The following is a 24004-nucleotide window of genomic DNA, read 5'->3' as shown; positions in this document are numbered from 1 at the left end:
ACAAACTGCCATTGCAGCTGCATGGAATTTCTTTCACAACAGATGCAGAAACATTACCTCACATCAACTTTGTAAGTAACCAAGCGTACCAATATGTGCATCGCTGGGTGAGAAATCTTATCCATGGGAACATCTGCTCTGTGTTAGATTTCTGGACATCTGGGATAAGGAACGTTTGTAACTGTACAATATTGCTCCTCTTACATGCAATATCTATGTATTACCTGCCTACATTTAACTTTATTCTGCAGCTATTTGGAATTATTTTGAACCAAAGAGTTCAAAGTTCACACTGACATTTACTTGTGTATGCTGATGAACTGTGGCTACAAACAGTTCCCCGTGGGTGTACAGAATTTCTGAGAGTGTACTCATGGAGACATAACTTTCCACTTGCACTTTTACAGATCTAAATATACTTTAGATTCTAGTCTTAGCAAGCTACCCAACAACTATAGACCAAATTATACAAAGGCTCTCCAGAATGTCTTTACACTAACCCCTTTCCCCTCTGTTGAGCAAATCATCCATATTCCTGTCAGATTTACTAGGCTACATCTGCCTACATGAAAATGTAGTATTTCCATTGATTTTCCTCTTCTGATTTATTTTAGTTACTGTTAGATGAACAAGAAAACTACAAAATAAGCATGAGAAATTTAGTGGTTTTCTTGTTTGTTTGTTTGATTGGTTTTGTTTGTTTTTTTTTCCTTCTAGGTGCAACTAGAAAATAATACAAAAGATGTCTCCCCCTTCTTATTTAAGAAAATTACTTTTGCCAATTCTGTTGAAACCCAGTCTTACAAAGTCATGACTTACTAGAGAAGGTGACAATCTGGCAGGGGGTAAGATGATCATGGGGGGGCAGAAACCGTCCAACACAGATTTGACATGGCTTTTAGGAGAATGCCTTTCCATTCCCTTTGTTCTCCCTCAGACACTCAGTATTCTCCCCGTTAGTTGTGAGAAATGATAAATCAACTCTCTGACTGTGCTTCTGTGGGTGAATCTTTTCATGGACAGTGAAGTGTGGGAAGTTAGAAACATAGAATCATTTAGGTTGGAAAATACCTTTAAGACCATCAATTCCGCCATCCCCCTAACACTACACATCTACCATGTCCCTTAGTGCCATGTCCACAAGTCTCTTAAATACTTCCAGTGAGGGGGGGTCCACCACCTCCCTGAGCAGCCCATTCCAACACCTAACCACCATTTCCATGAAGAAATTCTTCAAGACATCCAGTCTAAGCCTTCCATGGTTCTAAACATGTTCCAGCACCTTGATGTCCTTCTTCTGGTGAGGGGCCCAAAGCTGAACACACTATTTGAGGTCTGGTCTCATCAGTAGCGAGGTCAGGGGGACTACCACTTCTCTGGTCCTGCTAGCCACAGTCTCTCTGACACTCTCACCACGTCTCTCTGACACACTCACTCTCAACACTCCCACCCCTCTTTGTGTCATCTGCAAACTTACTGATGGTGCACTCCATCCCCTCATCAATATCACTTATGGAGATATCAAACAAAACTGGCCTCAGTACTGAGCCCCAGTGGACACCACTGGTGACCACCCACCAGGAGAACTGACTTCCATTCACAACAACCCTTTGGGCCTCACCATATGGCCAGATTTGTACTGAGTGAACTGTACAGCTGTCCAACCCATGAGCAACCAGCTTCTCCGGAAGAATGTTATGGAAAACAATGACAAGTGCCTTGCTAAAGTCCAAGGAAACAACATCCACAGCATTTTGCTCATCTACTAAGCAGGTCACCTTGTCATAGAAAGAGATGACAGGGCCTGATTACCTGGTTGTCCTGTATGTGCCACATGGTCATAGAATGTTTTGGGTTGGAAGGGACCTCAAAGACCACCCAGTTCCAACCTCCCTGCCATGGGCAGGGACACTTCCCCCCAGACCAGGCTGCCCAAAGCCCCATCCAGCCTGGCCTTGAGCACCTCCAGGGATGGGGCATCCACAGCTTCTCTGGGCAGCCTGTGCCAATGCCTCACCACCTTCTGAGTGAAGAATTTCTTCCTTACATCTTTCAGTTTAAAGCCAATACTCCTTGCCCCATCACTCCACTCCCTGACAAAGAGTCCATCCCCACCTTTCCTGTAGGTATGTGAAGGCTGCTGTAAGGTCTCCCCAGAGTCCTTTCTTCTCCAGGCTGAACAATTCCAACTCCCTCAGCCTGTCTCCATAGGAGAGGTGCTCCAGCTCTCTGATCATCCTTGTGGCCATCTTCTGGAACTGGTCTAACAGGTCCATGTCCTTATACTGGGGGCCCCAGAGCTGTACACAGCACTCCAGGTGTGGTCTCATGAGAGCTGAGCAGAGGGTGACAATCCCCTGCCTAGCCCTGGTGGCCACATTGCTTTTGATGTGGCCCAGGGTACGGTTGGCTTTCTGGGCTGCCAGCACACGTTGATGGCTCATGTTGAGCTTCACATCCACCAACACCCCCAAGCCCTTTCCCTCAGGGCTGCTCTCAATTTATTCTCCACCCTCCCTGTATTTGTGCTTGGGATTGCTCTGTCCCAGGTGCAGCACCTTGCACTTGGCCCTGTTGAACTTCATGAGGTTCACATTGGTCCACCTCTCAAGCCTGTCCAGGTCTCTTCTCTCCAGTGATGGCACTCAAGATGATCTGCTCCATAGTCTTTCCCAGCACCAAGGTTAGACTGAGATGCCTGTAGTTCACTGGGTCCTTCTCCCTGTCCTTCCTGTAGATGGGCGTCACATTTGCTAACTTCCAGTCAACTGGGAATTCCCCTGATAGCCAGGACCTACGATAAATGATGTAAATGGCTTGGCAAGCACTTCCACCAGCTCCTTCAGTACCCTTGGTGGATCTTATCTGTCCCCATAGACCTGTGGGTGTTCAAGTGCTGTCATAGGTTGCTAACCACTTCCCCTTGGATTATAAGGTACCTCTGAGAATGCAATCAAAAGGTGATCGTCATTTGTCAGTCATAATCTCTAAATCAGTTACCATTTAACCTGTTGTTAGATGGCTGCATTTTTGCTCTGTTCTTATAGGCACTTACCCTCTTGCTTGCCTTTTCATTAGGATGGACATAATTCAGGGCAGGGCTAGTGATCCACACTCTGTTTACTCAGCAGCAGGCTCAGTGGGACTCAACCTTTAGTACATCAGAGGCAAAAACTCAAAAGACAGGCTAGAAATGATCCTTTAGACTTGTATTTCTACTTCTTCCAAAGAAGTATGAAGACTGAGAAACTTAGTCAAGGAGGTGCAGTAATCAGTCTCTTCTTCATATCTTGTAGCATTTCTTGGTGTTCTTTCTTCTTGAAAGCTCAGAGAAGGAAAATCTGGTGAGTATGTATGCTCCACTGTTTTTAGGTACATTTATCATTTGACAGATATCATGAGTAAGTATGATCTGTACCTCATTTCAGTTACAATGTATGGTGAAACACCAAGAGCCCTTTGTTATCAGAAGGAAGAAAGTGCATAGTATAAAGCAGTGGCTTACTGTATTGTGATAGATAACACCATGAATTTATGTAAGGCACTGGATGGTAGTCATTTTAGTCCACCTTCTTGCTGGGCATTGCTTTAAGCACCAGAGCCCAGTTCTTCAAGACTTACACAGGGACCCAAGGATTTACTTCAGGTTCTGTGAGATACTGGGTCAAAGTTACAAAGAGTTCATTTATGAGCTTGGGACACTCACTAGAACCTCAAATGTGTTTACAGGACTACTTCGGGTTTCAAATTGTTTTCAGAGTTTTAATATAAGATAAGGTCAGTTGTAGCAAAGATTAATTCTCTTATTTTTGAGAAGGCTTTAAGGGGCATTGTGTCAGAGCTAAGTTAATAGCTTGCATTTTTATTGTAAAAGTGCCCAAGATATACTTGGTGTGTTTAAAAAAAAAAAAAAAAAGGCTAAAGGAAAGGGGCAGCATAGAGTTGTAAACTAAGAGAAACAGAGACAAGTTATTTCAGCTGGTTACTCATGTCTTTGGTTCTTTGCTACCACAAAGAACAGCGTCTCCGTAATTTATTAGACATGCTCAGTGCTGTTAAAGGAAAATGAAAAGAATGTATTGAAAACATAGGTGGAAAGGATTTAAGTTGTGGACACTACCACTAATTACCTTTTAAAGCATTTTGTCTATTTTACTCACTGTTCAAGTCACCCCAGGCACATCCTGAAGAAGTGCCTTCACATAGTGCGTGGATACCTATCTTCAATTTCACCATTCCACTTGCTACACAGGAAGATATTTTTTGTCTAAATCTAACCATATTGAAAAAAAAAAAAAAAAAAAAAAAAAAAAAAAAGTAAACTAGATCACTTCAAGATCACTTGAAATCCTCTCAGCAATACTACTTTTCAAAGGAACAACATAAGAGAAAATTCTTCTTGAAAAAATCCCACCAGAGGTCATAAGGCAGAACTATTAAAAACTTTTCTAACAGTAATACTGTTTTGAAGAATGTTAAATACAAAGTTTTGTTTTGTTTTGTTTTGTTTTGAAAATTCCTACTGCTATCATTCACTCAGCTTATGAGTCTTCTAAAATGTAAATCCAGTTAAGTGCACCTATTGAGAAGTAGGAGTTTTGTGGATGAAAGAAGTCATAGATACAACTGGGGCAAATCCTACAAGCCTAAAGCAGATTCACAGTTCATCCAAAGCCAATTATTTCTTGCTAACCACCCACTCTCTTAAAACCCCAGAAGAGAAAGCTTCACACACGCTCACACTAAATCTGTTGTAAAAAGTTAGTATTTTCCTGCCACATCCTGCTTTCTATGTATTCAGTCAAGCAGTCTGACTGAACTCAGTGGGACCTCCAGCACGCATCACACAAACAGGACTGAACACGTAGCCAGCCTCTGTTTCTGTACATATGGAATTAACTCATTTCAAGCAGATGGGAGTGTCAGAATAGTCTGTGCTTCACCTCTCTCCAGAAGGCTGCTGAGCAAAGACAGAACTTACGAGTCATGAGCACCCTTGTTAATTCCTGCTAATGTAACCTTGAGACAGAACAGGAACAAGAATGCATTGATGCAAATTGTTAATTCTTCTTTTTTTCTAACTCCTGCCAACTTCCCAGAAAGAAACTGAATCAGTTTTAGCACTGTCTCACAGCAGAACACCCTAGACAGGTGTGTCTGCCTTTGCCAGAGGCGTGTACAGAGAAATTCTTCAAGAAGTTTCCAATGCTAGCTAGTACAAGTCAGTTTTTATTTTATTTTATTTTATTTTATTTTATTTTATTTTATTTTATTTTATATTTTTATTTTTACACAGACTGTAGGAATGCTCTGAATGTAACTGATGGAGCTCAGTTATCTGTATGAAAAGTGCTAGGACAAACAGATGTGCTATTTTTTCTTGGCAGTGGTGCTCTGCACCGATCTTCCAGCATGACATTGAAGGCATGATCAGATATTCATATCCTTATAAAAGTCACAATGGTTGAAGGATGGAGGGGAGGGAACTTCTGCTTCTCCACTGTGCCCTTCAGCCATCTGTGTCTTCCCTTCAATATAAAACTAAATGTCTGGATCTCTTGGACAAAGAGATAGTGAAAGTACAGAGAAAATTGGGTGGCAGTGCTCTCTGCAAGTTCAAAGCCTAAACTGGGCTCCAAGGCATAAGTTTTAAATGTACATTTCATAACATTTGGAGGCAAAAGAAGTTCAAGCTATCACTGAAATTAAGGGAAAGATCTTGCTGAACCTCATGTGTTAAAATGTCACTTAGGCATACAAAATAATCATTGTGTGTCTGTAATGCAGTTCACTCACCCAAGTTAAAGGGATTCCATCATAAAAACCCTGCAAAACTATATAGCATAGACAGATATGCAGTGTGATACTCCCTTCCTTCTAGAATTGTTACGGAAAATAGGCTGTGACATGGAAGAGCCTTATCCTGGTTACAGTGACACACGGGAATGCACACTTTCAGGTTCCTGAAGTATTTCTCAGGTGGTTGGAGAGGTATTCAACCTCCAGTAAGCTCCCTCGCGGTGCACTGGATGTGGGCACCAATAACTGCCTAATGCATACCCTGCTGTGACTTATTTCTGTAATTAGTTGTATGGAGCAGCAGGCACAAGAGAGCTGTGGCAGTCCTGCTGACTGTTATTAATTATTAAGCATGTTTCCTTGGATGTGTACATGCCCTTGAAGCTGCAAGCCTTCTTTTAAAGCTTTGGAAAACTTGTTTTTGTAACATACAGTGCCTTGATTTTTCCTTTTCTATAAGTTTCCTTTTTCCATTTATATAGATGATCATTATTCCTTTAGCATCTTGCCCTGTGCTAGAAATATGGGCCCTTTTTCACAGGTAGCTCTCCTAAAACCAGAGGGAGAAGGGGCCTGACCTGAGGAGTTCACAATATAGTGAGATAAAACAGGATAGAGGAACAGGCACAGAAAGAATTGCCCAAGGTCATGTAGTAGAGCTGGAAATGGAACCTGACTGTGTTGTCTCCACCTCACAGGCTATCTTGCTTGCCAGCTTTGCACAGTCTCACTGAAACAGAGCTACCCATTTGGACCTGCTTTGAAATGGCTTTTCTGGCATATCATTAACAAAGCAATGCCTGGTTATATTCCTTCTACTGACATCACAACAAATACTGAAATCTGGTCCCTCCTTCAGTGCTGTTTTTCACCCTCTCTGAATGTTGCTTCTGTCTCAGCCCTCGCTCATCCTGTTGTCAACATCCACATGTAGGACAACAGCACCTATTGGGGGCTTTCTGAAAAAAAAAAAAAAAAAAAAAAAAGTGACGTGGAGAGCCAAAACTGCGATGCAGCACAGGTTATGATTTTTGAATAATATGGTATGCAAAAACAGCCACCTGTAATCTCATGCTTCAGATAGCATTAAAATAATTTACAGTAATTAAATGCCTGCAAAACTCAAAATTGTACATAATTTTAGGCAGCAGTAAGAGTGTTGCACCTTTAAAAACAGTGGGAAATAAAAATAGCAAGTATTCTGCTTGGCACAGGTGATCTGACCTTGTCTGGAGCTAGCCTCAGCATATAAAATGAAGTAAGAATGTAGCAGGAGTCTTTTTAATTAATCGCCTTGTTTACTTTGGCCCTTCTGTTCTTTATATGACTGTGTATATGAATGTAAAAGGGGGAGGTTGCACCTTAGTCAATATGTTATTTAGTGAAGTTTTGCTATTTTGTCAGCTTAGTTTTCATGGCAGTTGTACTGACTGTTAATTTATTACAGCCTTATTAAAAAGGCTTCACTTTGAAGAATTAGATAATGGCTTCGTTGTGACTTTTTGTTTTGGTTTGATATGGGTTTGCTGGCTTTCTTGAAAACAAAAACTTCTAAGACATGCATTATTAAGACATCAAAAAGAATGAAGAAATTACACTTGACACTTGGCTTAGTCACACATTTTTCTAGCCATCTGGATTTCAGTCTCCTGTTATAATTAGTGTTCTCCATTTACCAAACTATTTTGAGATTTGCTACTATGAAAGTTATAATTAGCTATTGCTTTTACCTTTTCCCTTGTATTTTTTTTTTCATGTGATACACACGTAAGCTACTGGTCTTCAGAATCCACAGCCTGAGTACACCAGCCTCACTACTGCTTCAACATGGAAATGTAATTGAAATTGAAATTAAAATAGCCCCATAACAAGACTGCCTGCTCACATGTTGGCGTGACCAACATTGAAAAAGTTCTGCATGTATGATATAGGTTAGGAAGGAGCCTGGAAAGACTGCTTACTTTCATAGCTGAACACAGGTCAGTCAAGCATAGCAAAAAACATGACAAAAATAAATAAAAATCCTTTGCCATTATACAACGCTAAGCTAACTCAGACTAACGGAAGGATAATCATTGACATCTCCTGCATGCAAGCAGAAGAGGCCCGCTGTAGTAGCTGTATCAGTAGAGGACCGTGTTGCCTTTACAAAGAGAACCACAGCACCTCAAAAGGTCAGATACTTTTTAGCTGCTCTTGTAAAAATAATAGGGCAGAGGACGCGGTATAGGCTCACCTTTGGTGTACTGGCTTCATGGCAGCTCCCTCTCTAGCCACGGGCTAGCACCTTGGGAGAGAGGCTGGCAGTGGGTCCGTCAGTCTGTCTGTCTGTAGACCAGATGGATTTTGAGTAGTGGGGACTCTAGGGGCAGCTATTGGAGTGCTGGTCCCATCTCAGCTTTTTTGCCTTCTACAAAACTTCTTGGAGTCAGCAGCACAAGATAATAGCAAGATGTACTTAGCAAGCAATAGCAAGCAATAAAGACATAATTACTGCTGCTCTCTGTTATATTATATTAATATCTATTATAATATCTATAATATTATATTAATATTATATTATGCTCTCTAAAATATGAGTGAGACAAAATTACACTAGCTGCTTCTGAATAAAACTTGTCTAACATAGCGGAGGTCTGTGGATACGCCATATCAATCACCTGGAAGGGAAAATGGAGGGTTACACAAAGAAAGGAGGCAGGGCATTTGCTTTCTTAGCCTATTTTAGCATCTTTGGCTGGGTGGGGAGAAAGGAATCCTGCATATTAGAGGACAGGTGTATTCCAATGCACGAGTGAGCTGCAAAGAAGGCTGCTGCGTTGACACTTGTTTGTTTTAATGGTCAGTATGCATGCATATGGTTTTCTTTCTTGAAGTGAAAGTAATGATGTGTCTAGAAAAACTGAACAATCTGTCTGTTGGCTTACATGACCATGAGGGCTGTGGGTGTTCTGAAAGGCTGAAATCTGAGGCTGAAGGCTTCAGTGACCTGCTGCTCTGGGAGAGAGCTTGTTTCCAACAGCAGCAGGACCTGGAGGAGCCGGGCTCAGAGGACACACAGCTGAACCTCAGAATCCAGATAACAAACAGTGGCTGGAGGAAGATGTAGAGGAACCTGCAGCCCAAGGGCACTGAGGGGTGCTCGGTGCCTGACCAGCACCAGTGGGCTCCCAGGTGCTGGCAGTGGCCACACTCACCAAGTCCCATGGGCAGATCTCTGTGCCAACAGGCGTCTGATGGATGTCAGGGCACAGCCTTAGGCAGCTTTCTGCTGTAATCACAGCTGCTGGATACAGGCTCCCTTTGGCTTAATGAGGGGTAATAGTTGATAATCCTGTAGCATCTGCTAGGTAACAGAAAAAAATCTCTTAACAGATTCTCCTGGATTTTTTTTCTCCTTGTTTTAGATTAGTTTTAACATCCATTTTATTACCTGGTTTTGCAGACTGATTTCTTTCAGCCCAAGCGTGCACAGAAACCCCAAACTAGTATTCCAAAGCATCAGTTTTATAAAATCCTTGCATATTGGGTTTTGTTCTGATTTTAGTGAGGTTAATAACTAATACTTCTGTAAAGTTTTCCCATTCTGTTCTGATCCTGCACATCTGACAGTGTTTGTCTTTTATTTTCTAGTTTATTTCTGGTAATAAATATTTTTCCATAAAGAATATTCTTAGACTTAAGTCATTGTTCAAGCTTTAGCATCACAACTGTCTTCTTTTGCTGTGTTTCATTGTGACTTATCAACTGACTTCCTTTTTCCAAAAATAAATCATTTTGTTTTATATTTGACACAATCCTCCTAGTATTTGGCATTATTTCATTGTGCTGGGGTTGTCCTTATGTTAAGGTATCTTACTTTCTCTCAAATTTCTCTTTTCTTGAATTTCTATCAGATCTTCTTTTAACTTGCTTGGCTTATATTCTTGTTTTGAAATATTTTTTGCTGTATTATATTTTTGAAGTTCAGATAACCATTGCAGTCAGCTTAGGACATATTCTCACAATTTTCCTTTGACCTTGTTATTAGAATACCACATAATTCATAAGACAGCCATTCTGATTGCTGGCACATTTCCCTTCTCTTCCCTTTGATCTATAAAATTACTGTTCTGCAAGCTGACCTGTCAAGCAATTCCTTATAAATAAAATGTGCTTTTCGAAAACAGGTTACTGCATGGATCAGAAGGCTGAAGATGTTGGCCTTTCCCAGTGGAAGTGTTCCCAGTCTGGGTTTTCTCTGGAACTGTGGCTGGAGGAGGCAACAGCTATGTGGATGTGTAGCAACAGGAACCCTTTGACTGATCAGGCCGTGTTTTCCGCACCACTTTGAAGAAGTTTGTCCGCTGTTAACAAGAGGCATCTATTCGCTTGGAAGCCCCCACTTCTGGTGAGCTGTTGTTCAGCTTCTGCAGGAGCGCTGCATGGTCCTTTGATGCCTGCGGGCATGTCACACAGCCGCATGTGCCCCTGTGTGTGTGTCTGGTGGTGGTGGTGTCCTTTCCTTTTGCAATTGCTTGTTCTGACTCGCTTCTAGGAAAAAATGGAACTAGTACAACCACTGCTTCTACTTCTCTGCCAGATCCCTTCTCATGCTAAGATGATTAGGTTTATTTGCTTCAGCTTTGCATGCTCAAAATGAAATTAGGCAAGCTATTTTGGTGACAAATGTCAGGATAAATCCTATACTGCCTGTACTTTTTGAATACAGTTACTAATGGAGCCATTGTTTGATTTACACAATAATAGGATTACTTAGGATGCCTCTTCAGAATGGAGTGTTGCCCCAAATTTTTACAGAGTGAGCAGAAAGAAAATATTTATTGATACATCAAAATAAAAAAAGATCTGATATTCAGAATCTATAGGGGTGTAACAAAAGGCCACTACATTATTTATTTATTTATTTATTTAAAAAAGAGAATTATGTTAAAAATTGACTAGCTTACTGATTCTAAAACCTGTACTTTTGTCCTTATTTTAATTTTCCCTGTTTTGATTTGGAAGATTAATGCAATTTTTATGTATTTATTTTTTAAATGAAAGAGAGGATTAACCTGTATATATACGTTGCACAGCACTTTTCTTTTTCCTGACTGAGTCTGATGTGCTGTTGAAGCTTTTGATGGACTCTGTCTAACAAAACTGATTTTCATTTCCAGTGAGGGATTCTCAGCTCCTCCCAGAACTGGATGAGAACAAGGCTGAACAGCTTGGTAGGTAGCAAAGAGGAATGCATGCCATCTGCCAGGTAGATTTCCCTGCAATCTGCCTTCAGAAGCAGTATAAGCAACACCAAAACACGAATGGCCACCTGATGCATGTTGTAGTACACTGAAATGATAAGGCTTGAAAAAAAAAAAAAAAAGTGTTAGTTGAACCAAGACACACAGAAAAAAAAAGCCTTGTAACAGCATCCTGAGGGAAACTGGAAAAAGAACCTACATTTTGCTATTTGTACAGTCAGTCTGGTACTGTCAAGTGTAAATCTTCACGAGCACAGGGAGACACAGCAAAGGTGAAAACGATAAGGACTGGGTGGTAGAAGTTAAGCCTCTAGCAACAATTGTTCTCACTCGTGTGACTGACTGAGGGCTGCTTTCAGCTATTATGAACATTTGTTTTCAGAGAATGACTCAGTATCTAGCTGTAAGTCATAATGTATTGGTCTTCCCTCTGCTGCTCAAGGGTTTAAGAACTACCTGGGAAGCTCCCAGCCCACTTGATGCCTGCAGCAACTTGCTCAGCCACTGACTAATGTGTAATCTTTACATATACATTTTCACAGGTATTAATTCAAGTGACTGTCACACAGGCAGCAGAGCTGCTGAACGGCAGCTGAACGTTACATTTATCTCTGCATATTGCTTTGATGCATGGGACCATGTTTATGGCTTCACAGAGATGCCCTATGGTGAGATGTTTTGTGTATGATATTTTTTTCCAGAATATAGAATATTTTTTCCAAATATAGAAGTTGTTCTTGAAAAGCTGAGTTAGTCCTCTAGGAAACAGGAAGAAATAAGTGATACAGCAGGTCAGCCTGCAGATCATCTGCCAAGACAGAAAACTGGCTTTAATTTACGCTTCCAGTGGTGTCAGGTCTGAAAGTCTATTAACATTCAGAAAACGAAATGAGTTGTGGACAGCTGCCAAAGAAGAGGCCTATGATTCAGCCAGAGGATTGCATGCACTGGTTTGCATCTGTGTTGGAAGGAATTCATGACAGCTAAAGTGCTGCAGTATGGAGCCATGCATACTGAAGGTAAAAGTGAGTGGGTTCAGCATCTGCTATGCAAGCAGCAAAATGAGAGTTCCTGATCCCTTAGCAAAATGGGTGGGCAGGTAACCCACCTGGAGGGTGGGAAACCTCTCAACCACCAAGGCTTATGAAGCAGATTTTATATATCATTGAAATACATAAGAAACTTCCTTTTAGTTACTTCCTGTCAGAGATAAGGGATCACAAGGAAGATTTTTGAAATGAATCATCTCTTTTTAAATGCAGATAGCTGAGCACACCTCTAGGAAGCATCCTTTCTGATGTGAAGGCTACTTTTCCCCTCAGCAAAATGTGCATAGTTTGCCTTTATAAACTCCCTTGACCACTTTTGGTATTTCAGCAGAAACAAGCCCTTTGTACACCTCTGAGACCAGAACCTACCCTATGCTCTCTCATGCCCTGTAAGGCAACTTGTTACCCTTCCTGCTTGCTCAGTGAGCGTGTTCCCAGATTCCAGAGCCATCAGATCATGCGGTGGTGCCCATGTCTCCAGCCACAAACCCATGCTGATGCAGCAATGATGAGAAAGAGTTCTTCCTGTACTAAGAGCCAGGCTGATGAAAGGGCTCCTGGCCTCATTCTGGACGCCTGTGGCTTCTAATCAGATGAAATAGAACAACTGTGAGAGACCTCTCAACCCCACTGTTGTCTTTTGTGAACACTTGCAGTAACAAACCCACTAGAGCAGACCGAGAGGAGGCAACCAGTCAGCCACAGATAGTGAGCCTAAAAGCAGACACTGGAAAACCTGCTGCCAGTCCAGGGGCCTCTCAAAGGGCCTCTGCAGGGATGCCCTCCCTCTGTGAGACATGGCAGTGAGATTATCTGTGGACCTAAAGAAAGAGCGAAAGAGTAATGCTTTGATTCAACGTGTGGTCAGTGTGATAATGAATCTCTCCTGGTGCTGTAAGTATTCCCCCCCAACAAGAAGGGCACTGTCCTGGCAGGCAATGGCATGTCCTGGCAGGCAATGGCATGGCTTATTTTCCTGATTTGTTAATTGCCCCTTTAAACAAACAAACAAATAAATAAATCTTTCTCTTTTGGGAACATACTTCACGATAGTAATTGCCAAAAAAAAATGACAGCCTGCAAAGCAACTGTCTTTGCCACACTCTTTCAAAGAATTTCCCTTACTGTGAACCACTCGGCATTTATTAACCCTTTCCTGTATCAAAGACCAATTACCTTCTTAATGACCTTTTCTCATCCTTACCCTTTAGCCAAGTGCAAGAACCTAAATGTATCCACCCAGCTTTATATAAACCCTACAGAAGTAGATGTCCAAAATTAAGAAGTCATATATTATATAAAGAATAGCAAAGATACTACATTTTCATCTTCTCCACTGGGATCAATGCTTGCTAACAGAAGGACATTCTGGGGCTGGCTGAGTTACAATTTTACGTGCTCAGCTCTTAGCTGAAGTATTAGAGTAATTTCTAACTTTCCATGTAATGTAACCACTGATTTCATTCCAGGGCTGCAGTGAGTAAAATCAGAACCTAATTTTCAGATAACTTTCAAAGACAGTGATACAACAGTAGTATGACAAATACTGAATACAGTCAAAAATGCCATAAATGGTATCGTTATTGAATGTTAGATAGTTATAAAAAGTTAGTAAATACACCAGTGTTTACTATATGTGACTTTTTAGGGATTATTTGCATTGCTCCTTCTTTTCTAGCCCATGAATAAAGCCATCTGCTAACTATAAAATCTGAATTAGTTTCCATAAGGAGATGAGCTACAACTTTAAAACAGCAGTTAGGTATATCTGCTTTTGCTAGAAATCACTACAGAAAGGATTTTGCTTTCAGTAACCCTGCTTAACAGCTTGTAACTTGCCACAGCATCACTGCAAAAATAAATCACCTGCTAGCAAAGGAAACACTGGAAATTGTATAAGGTTTCTCTTCCATTCTTGCTGTTAACTTTGTCTTATTTTAGGTAGATGAATCATAATGTCTTCCTTTCGAAATTTTTGTCTTCATATAATACATGCTCCAGTTGTAGTTCTTACTCACACTTTGGCCACATCAAGTCCCATAAAATGGCTAATTAATTCTGTGCTCTGATACCTATCTTCTCTACCACCTGTGAAATTGAATATTTATTGTTGTCAATGCCTAAGAAATGAGAAGCTTTGGACTTATCAAAGAGAAAACGACACACAGGACTTTTAATGACTCTTCATGTATTTATGTGCTGCAGATCACGATACATAGTAAGAGCCCATTATAACTGGCTTCGCTAAATTTTCACACAGAGGTCAGATAGTCTCGATCCTTTTGCCAAGGAATGAGGGAGGAAAGCATTGCACCCTCCTCCCTGCATACCTGCCTGAAGGCCAAGGACACAGCAACCTTGATAGTGTTACACTGACAGCTCATTTGAAAAAGCCAGCAAAGGAGCTTTTGAAAACAGACCCTAATTTTAAGAAGTTAGTGGAATGTTTTGAAGAGAGAAAGTAGCCTTCCCTTACTCTCTCCCTCCCTCACTTGGATTTTGTCTCTGACTCAGCTGACAGTTATGCTTTTGTATGAAAGCCAGGGGAACAGACCAGCTGAAGTGGGAAACTGGAACTCTGTGTCCAAGTATCAGGGCAATTTGCTGCAGCACTACACTCATAAGATTCACTTTTTTAAAGCAAATATGAATGGCAGAAAAGATCTGCATCATGAACCTAAGATCAGGCTGTATATTCTGTACCTGTACCAGAGGCTCCAGGGGACAAGACTGGGACAGCTTGTACTCAGCCTGTTTTTATGAACAAACAGCCTCACAGGTGATACAAGTTACAGCAACCAGAACAAAGGCAATTGTGGTCAAACACAAATTTTGTTAATGCAATTCTTATTTCACTGAAACCTCTTGCTAAACACTGAAAATAAAATCTTGCTGCTCTGCAAGACGTTTGTGTGATGGAACTGCTATACTCTTGTGAAATAACCTGACAAAGTTGCATAGGAAATGGCAACTGTTAAAGCTTTTAGTTAAGGCACATAGAAAAACATTACACATATGAATTTTAGAAAGCCACAGGAGGTGTAGTTGTCAAGTTTGTAAGTTTTAAGTCTGATTTATCCCAGTACAGTTCATGAGAAACTAACAGTTTTATCATATTTAAAAAGTGTTTCTTTGTTCATATTATTCAAAAGCTAAACCCTTACCTTTCTGAATCCTTCTAGTGTCTTTGAGATGTTTAAAAACATTGGAAGCAAAGATGCTTAAATGATTAGACTACACCATGGATGTAGCCTTCAGCAATTTGTAACACTTGGACATTCTTCATTCACAACAGAAGAAATGTCTTTTCTGTCATAACAGAATAAATATATTTCATTTTTTAATCTGAAATAGTCTTGAATGATTCTCTCCCTATAGGGTTTATGGTTTTTAGTCTATTAAATCAAGAGGCAAGAACAAAGCATTTACCATTATGTTTACTTAAAACTGTCACTTGGCTTCAAATCTGTCTCTGATGCATGTTGAATTGGATATAACAAGATGTAACCACAAAGAAAACACATCCTACATATTCATCACTGCTTCAGTCGTCAAAGTCATACTCAGTAACTCTTGAATTTAATACTCATCTCCTGGCCTCAAGTTAATAACAATAAACTCCCCCTCTAATTTTGAAATAATGGAAGGCTCTCCTTTATCTACTGATTAGTAAGAAATAAGGAAGAGACTTTGATGTCCTCCCCTTGGAATTGTTGTAATATTTTAGCTTAAGCCTCCTGACCTGATTTGTAGGGCTTCAGGTCATGAAGGATTAAAATTTTCTCATAACTGAAAACCAGTTCTCTGCTGCTAGCTCCTTTTGAGATTCTTCTCTTATCTCCAAGGTCAGGTAAAGACATCAAGGGAATGGAAATATGCTCTGTCTATGAGATTGCTCAAGAGGACCTTGTAGTGTTCTCCCACATAAAAACTTCATTTATATCTTCTTAATTTAAGCAATGTGCTCAGGCTCAGAAAAAAATAGCGAAGTAACAGCCTCCAGCAGCTACAACAAACTGGTTGTACTTATCTAATTTTCAAGTTGTTTCAAACATCTTTCATTGCTTTGATTAATTTTAACAACTGTTTTCACAAGACGCTATTGCTCCAGAGCAGCTTTCTCTCCCTGTTATGTCTAGTTTAGATTTTCATGCCCAGTGAGTTATTTGCAAGATCCACTTCCTGTTTTCCTTCAGAAATTAAGGAGGATTTCCTATACAGATTAATTCTTTGTCATTGCTTTGTTCTCATTACACTCACTGTTAAGGGAATATTTCCTTTCCCCAGATGATACAGGCATGTAAATAAGGTCTTTATTTATTTGTCTATGCATCACAGACTGGTATCCCTCAGTTAGCTCCTAAGGAAGTTATGCTGTGCATTCTGTCCCTTTTGTGCTGTTTTTTTTTTTTTCTTCTTCTTCTTCTTTTTTCTTTTTGTTTGTTTGTTTGTTTGCTTGTTTTTGTTTTTGAGATCATTTTGGAACATGAAGTTATTGTTTCTGTTACATTTAAAATACATATATATAAACCTAGCTTGTTATTTCCTCCAACTGTTAAGAGAAATCGGTGGAAACAGCTGTACAGATTTCGGTGGGGTTTGTCTTCTATCATCTTGCTCCCTAAAATAGTTCAGTAACGACCTCGTCCTTACCACTCAGAAGCACCCCTGCATGGACAAGCTCTGTGTTGGTGCCTCACTCTCATTTTTCCTACTGAATCACCCAGAAGAGAGGCGCCCTGCAGCCCCAGCATGGCAGCCCCTATATCACGGGGAGGATCTTTGACAGAGAAAAAAATACTTAAACATTATAAGTCTCTGAGCACACATGCTTCATTTCTTCAGGCTGTTGCTGAGACTCAAAGGTTTTATAAATTCGTGTAACTACCTTGATTGCGCAGCACGACTGAATTACAAACAGGCATATGAATACAAGATGTTTTCTTGCAAACATGGCATTTATGCATTAAACAGGAAAATCACAGCATAAGGCCTTGAAAGACACACAGATTTCAAAATTCCCTAGATAACAGAGAAAGTTCTTTGCAAAGCTATATTACCAAAACACAGGGGACTGTTTGGTAAAGGAAAATATTTGTTGTCAGGTCAAAGCACATGCATTTTAATTGTGAGTATGATACACAAACAGATTTCACATATCATTTATTCTTTGTTCACACCATTAAAAAGAGAAAGGACTGGAATTACTGCAAAAGCTGTAATGAAGTTACCTACAGTTTCTATCTTAAAGCTCTTTCTTCATTTTTCTATCCGTTTCTGAATCTTTAATACATTACTATAAAACTTCATTTGTTTCTATAATCAATTTATTTTGTAAGACAATTTCTAGAGTGTGGCATGTATATAAAAAAAATGCTAAAAATATGGTTGAATTGCAAAAGATTTATTTTTATTTTTATTTTTATTGTTATTGACAGCCAGTAACAATGTTTAAAACTGACATTGGTCTTGCAGTGGAAAATGCGGTCCCTAACTAGATAATGAATTCCAACAGAATCCTGTATTTTTTAGCTGTACTTATCCTAACTTGGGATATTTGCAATTCCACATTTTTGTGTGCAGAGCAATAATCAGGGGATACTTACAGTTAAGCCAACTGTTTCTGAGTAAAAACCCAAGTGACCTTGATACTAACCGTCCCAGTGTAACAAAATATCTGAGCTGGCTGAGCAGTGAGTGACGCGTCATGGGGAGTTGCCGTAGTTCAGAGGTGTGGAGGACAAACGTACTCAGCTGAACTGTGAATCAGAGGGAGGCACTCAGGGCAGTGGGTGGCAAGAATGTGCTTCTAGGGCACAGCAGATTCTACAAAGTGAAATGTTTTACACAAATCATCTAATTTGTCCAACAGAGTCAAGTATTATATGACTAGGAAAAAGTTAGGACGCCTCTGCTGCTGGCAGGTAAATCAGAACCACAGACTCTAGGAGAAACTTAATGAAGTAATGATTGTGCTAAAGGAACATGAATTAATAGTATGGTCTCTGTTCTGCACAAGGATCAACGTGTGACCAACTTTACATATCCCTCTTCCACTGTTTGTATTCTAGTGTTACAGAACAAAATTAAACCGTGTTCCTCTACTGCTTTTTGGTGCTAGCAGCTGGTTAATTGATTTATATTTTGAACAAAGTTGCAGAATTGATCTTGCCTGGCTTTGAAGAGAAAGGAGACTCTTTTGCTTTCCAGTTTCCCATCCTGGTTCATAGCAGGACTACACAGTTTTATACCATCACAGCTGAGCACAGGCACCCTGCACTACAGCAAAGAGAATGTGGGAGGGGGAAGAACTGCTTCTGCTGCCAGGGTTTTGTCTTCTGCTTGTAATTTGCCTGCTCATCTTAAACATGGATGGGGGGAAGCTTAGCTAACAAAATCATGAAGAGTGCAACCACGGCACATGAGAGCACTGATCATATCCCTAACTTCCCAAACCTTTTGTTTCTTTAGCTTAGTATAAATCATAGCATCCCAAACCATGTATTCCTGGAGGGTCTTCAAAACTCCATGGGTCTCGCTGAGCCCTTAAGTACACTTGCCATGATGGGAAGGTCCTCACAGTGCCCTGAGTAACATCACAAGAGCACCTTACACTGGTGCTCAGTGCCTTCTTCTCTAAGCCTCTTCGTATTTTCATCTCTGCCCAACATGATGCATTAGTAAGGGCTATCAAAGCTCTGTCCACCTGTTTGCAAAACAGATTGCTTCCCTTTGTGAGAGCATTGTGTTGTGGATGCCAACAAAGCAACCATGCACACAGATAGTAAGGAGTAACTGATAGTGTCATTAACTAGGACTGGTTTGACTATGCCTTGATGGTGTGCTGAATGCAATTAACCAGACCTTAGTTAACTTAGGAGCTGGAGAGAGGGGCTCTATGCATCAGAAAGAGTGGTTAGCCATTGCAATGGGTTGCCCAGGGAGGTGGTGGAGTCACCATCCCTGGCAGTGCTTAATGAAAGGTTGGACGTGGTGCTTAGGGACATGGTTTAGTGGGTGACATTGGTGATAGGGGGATGGTTGGACCAGATGATCTTGGAGGTCTTTTCCAACCTTAATGATTCTACAGATATTCAAAGGTTCCCATTTATTTTGAAAAGCCAAAACTTGATCTTGTTTGAGACACCTGATAAAGTTCAACTATAATACAACAATTTAACCCAAATTATTTGTGGAGATAAGGTATAATAGCTGTCTTCACACAGATCTGGTCTATGTTATTTATTATCTTCTAAGAGTACTCTGTTGTATTAGACATTATAAAAATATGTAATACAGTGTTTTTCCCTCTGCTGTGAAGGAACTGATAGTTGTTACCTTTTCCAGCAAATCTAATTGCAGAAAGTGTTCCTAACACAATTAATTATTAATCACAATTAATATTTCCATAAGAACAGCTAAAATACAAGATGTAGGGGAACTGATTATTAATATACATTGGATTAAATCTAATTGGTGAGCGTAGCAGAGGCTACGCATACATGGGAGCTTTATGCGTACTTAAGCTTACTCATTCATCCTTCATCCTTGGTTCTGGAAAAACACTTGAATCATTCAAGGATATTTAAATACCCTGGGCTTTTCCAGGAAATTTTGGAGCATGGTATATAGGCAAAAGCAAGAGAGAGCAGAGACAGATGACTAATGCCAGTGCAAAGTGTGAAAAAAATACAGGGATATGAGCAAGGGAATGGAAATCAGTTATCAGAGTTGTCAGCAAAGCAAGAGTTCAAACATTCATTTTTAAATAAAAGCAATTGTGATTAAATATGACCTTCATTTTAGGCAATTCATCAAGGTAAAACAGTCAGAAAAGATGTAAATGCTTCATATGGTAACCAGGCTCCTGCTTGTACTTGTTTCACTGTGTGAAGAAAAGAAAATCCTAAAATGAATCCTGATAAACTCTTTGGTAATAAATAACATGTCTTAGGAGAAAACTTATTACAACTTATTCATAAAACCACCTGGTTTTCCCAGTTTTGGTAGCAGACATAACAAAGCTTTGCAATACACAAATATTCAACATTTTAGTTGTTATGAGATGAAATTACCATTTATCTGCTATTAATACGGCGTTTGTTAGATGATGGTAGCAAATACTGCCAGTAATAGAAATAGCTATTTCATAGATGTTCCAAAAATACCTGCTGGACTGTTCATGACACTGATAGAAGAAATGTGTTTCCTTTGAAAAAAATCCAAATAAATAAATAAATAAATAAAATCTACTGTGATTCTCTGAGTTAAAAATCTCTAGGCTAAGCTAACAAGAGGTGTGCCAGTCACAGGCTCCCTCCACTGCCCAACCCTGAAACAGCTCTGCTAGTAACACTTCGAGTGAGCTGGCGGGAAAAAAAAGCACAAAAAAAAAAAAAAAAAAAAGGCCAAAAAAAAAAAAAAAAAGGCACAAAAAAAAAGCACAAAAAGCACCAAAAAGCACATGTATCCCTGCCGGGGTGGCTGTTTTAGCACTAAAGGCAATGAATGCACTCCCACTTTTCCAGCATTTGCTGGAAGCTGTAATATACACTATGGTTGGTACAGTTTCTCTCAAACAGAGGTATGTCTCCTTAAACAAGCCTATATTAAGTTTACATTATGATAAAATATTCTCTTTTACATAGAAAATAAATTAAGTAATTTAAATCCTTCTTCCTTACCTAGAAAGACATGCACTCCAGAAACAGCTGGTTCAGTGACAGGATGTGAGGAAGACTTTTGTGGGAGCAAATGTCTGAAATACAGCCAGGAACCACTATCCCTCACAGATGCACTCCTGCAAAGGGTGAGACAGCAAAGCAACTTTTTGCATTAGTAGTAGAATTGAGGCAGAGGAATTGTGCAGGAACTAAAGAAACACACTGCTCAAATGCACTGGACAGGGTCAGGGTTATGGAGGCCTAAAGGGTAGAAGCAAGATGGTTTTAACCATCAGTTGGAGGAGACATCGTATTTTTCAGAGCCCTGTTTTGAAAGATCTTAAAGATCTCCACACTGCCTTGATGACCATTGGAAACCAGTTCCAATCTCTCCTTGAATGATCCAACTGGCGGTGAAGGCTGGGAAATGGGGCAGCAGGTAGCAGAGCAGGGTGTTAACCACGACAGCAGACCAAACCAACAGGCAGACCAGCAACAGAGCAGTGATGCTGCAATGCCACACATAAACCAAACAGACTGCTGACAAAATGCTGACCCTGCAAAGGTAAATAGGTTGTCCTTTAGGGAGAAGGCCTTACCACATTCCCACATATACAGCTATGGCAGCAAGGGGCTAGCTCTGCTCCGGGCTGAAACAAGAAGCCATTTTGTGATGGGATGCCTCCCCACAGCAGGACCACAGGTGCCACAGAAAGCTTCTCGCGCATAAAGAACTCCTTGGAAGATCTGACCCTCCTGATGCAGAAGAAAGCCTCACCATGGGATGCTGGAGATGCCAAAGCATCCAAGGGGAACAAGGCCAAGTGCAGTGTCCAGCCGCTTCTTCTGCCGGCAGGCCTGTGGGTACTGAAACAAGCAGCTCTCTATAGAGGCACAGCCGTGTAGCCCTGCTGCGGGTATGAGGCTCCCGATCCATGTACCTGAGCCTCTGCCTCTGGGCTGAGGGGCTGCAGAAAGGGTGGATGAGGTCCTGCTTCAGAAGGTCTTCTCACAAGAACAGCCCGGCTTCCACCTGTGGAGGGTTCTAACCTTAGGCAGAAAGGAGCCATAAAAGATGTTCTGGGAAGCAAAGAGTTCACAGAGCCCTTGATCCCTTTGGCTTAATCATGATGTTCCTACTGGTGTCTGCACCTCTGAGGAAATGGGACAGGCAGCGGCAGTCAAATAGCTACCATTACTTCAAAACACAAGGACGAGTGGGTCTCTTTGTGGCTTACCTGGACTTCTGCTCAAATCAGTGAAGCCTGCTGATTTAATTCCTATGCTAGACTCAGAACACCAGCCAAAACTGCCCTCCCTGCTCTAGATCTCTGTGAAACCTGAATTTGCTCTCAGGATGTTACATAGGATCTTTGTGTGAAAGCTGAAACGGAATGAGGACAAGACAAAGGTGGGAGCTGGTGGAATGTCTCCCAACAGCATTGCCAAGTGGTCAGTGCATCAAGGGCAGGGGGAGAGCAGAGCCTCCATCAGGCCTCCCAGAGAGGGAGGATGAGACCCTGCAGGAAGAGTTATGCGCGGATATAAAGATGGCAGGAAGGTGACAGCTCAGCTTGCCTTTGCTGTGAAATCGGAGAGGAGCCAGGGAGTGTTGCAGAGGAGACAGATATGGCTGGAGGAGCAGAAGAAAGACGATCCTGCCACAGACCATCCCTGGCCTGGGGCGGCAGGTGAGACAGAGCAAAATCTCCAGTGATTTCAGCTGGACTGGAAACACCAGTTTGAAGCGAAACCTCTCACACGAGAAGTGAATGGAAATCACTCCACTCTACACTAGATGGCGATCTTGCATCTAGTCATAGTTTTTGGCTGAACATTGGAGCCAACAGGACACCATCACGTAAAACACCACCCTTGCTGAATTGCAGGCACATTTGGTTTGCGATAGGCACTTTTTGCTGCCTCTTTTGGTTTTGGATCTTGCTGTAGGAGATTGTTACCATGCTAGTTGCACCATGTTTTGCATTTTTCAAGCAGTGCCCCAGCTGAGGGAAGACGAAAAATGCTCCCAGTACCCATCCACAGCGCTGGCGCTGCTCTGCTCCTGTCCCTGCTGCGACGTTCATGTTTGGGCTCCGCTCAAAAATCCTTTAAGGAGGTCTCCAGATCTGAGCAGAACTGGATCAAAGAAATATAAGGCACACAGATTTTCAAGGTAAAATGACCTTGTATTTGGGGGTGTGTGGGGAAGGTGTACTCCAACACCCAAATGCCTCTTTTGAAATATTAATTGGTCTTCAAGGAATAGAATGGGAAGTTCACTGTACTAATTCTTTCCCAGCTCACAGTTGTGAGCTGCCACTGAGGAATGTTGGCTGTAAAACCATTTTCTCATTTTCTTTTTGTTCCTTTTCCCAGTGCCAGGTTGGCTAATGTCCCCCAGCACCAGCCATTCCTGCTTTCCTCACACAGCACTAATTCCAAAATAGACCACTTCCTTCACAACCATCCCTTATACATACACATAAGGCTACCTCCATCTGCTGTCCACCCAGCTGAGAAAACTTCAGTGTATCCAACAGTCTCCAGTATGAGTGTGAAAAACTTACCTTGTGCTCCTAGGAAGAGGATTTGGTACCATTGTCCCTTTAGATCATACAGCAAAGCATTGCTTTTTCTGCTTCCCAAAGATTCTTTTCCTTGCCCTCTCCATTCAAAAGACTCTAAGACTAATTTAAGTCTAAATCTAATCTAAGACTCAAAATCTAATTCTAATCAAAAGTGTCTCTTTCCAGATTAAACACCCTAGGCAGCTCTCAGGTGTTGTTTGCTATAGAGATTTCTGCTTTGCATAGAAAGCATACACACTTCCTTATTGCATTGCAGCAACCAGCATGATATGTGCACTATTACACAATCGGTCCAGCCAGCTCAGACTCGTCCAGATAACTTTGGCTTCCAGTGCTATGTCAGCTCTGCCTCCTATGCCACATACAGCCTTTGTCCCCATTCATGCCAGCGCTCCTGCTCTGCTGAGGCTGGCAGGCTGTATGGCCGCAAGCACTCACCTGGCCCAGCCACACTTCGCCCTCTTGCTTGGGCAAACACAGAGGGGCTGAGGAACTGGCGCTGCCCAACAGGGGGTGAGCTGGCCCTCCCTCCATCTCTCTGCACCCCAGGTTGTCATGCCTTGTTAGAGAGGAACCCGTCTTCAATGGTGAAGCAAAATGGTAAAGGTTAATTTGCTGTCTTATTACCAGAATTCAACAAGAATGGACCCTTCACA

The 24004-nt window shown here is 41.2% G+C and overlaps 1 long non-coding RNA gene across 1 annotated transcript; it reads left to right on the top strand.

Moving 5' to 3' along the window:
- The first annotated feature begins 2670 nt into the window (after nt 1–2670).
- Nucleotides 2671–11151, top strand: LOC118156609. Its single transcript, XR_004746335.1, has 3 exons — nt 2671–2683; nt 6993–6995; nt 10878–11151. It is a non-coding gene; the product is annotated as an uncharacterized LOC118156609 (long non-coding RNA).
- Nucleotides 11152–24004: the final 12853 nt, after the last annotated feature.

The sequence above is a fragment of the Oxyura jamaicensis genome, chromosome Z (genome assembly GCF_011077185.1).
Source record: "Oxyura jamaicensis isolate SHBP4307 breed ruddy duck chromosome Z, BPBGC_Ojam_1.0, whole genome shotgun sequence".
Lineage (NCBI taxonomy): Eukaryota > Metazoa > Chordata > Aves > Anseriformes > Anatidae > Oxyura > Oxyura jamaicensis.
The sequence above is the reverse complement of the archived record's forward strand: the minus strand, read 5'-3'. Positions and strand labels throughout refer to the sequence as shown.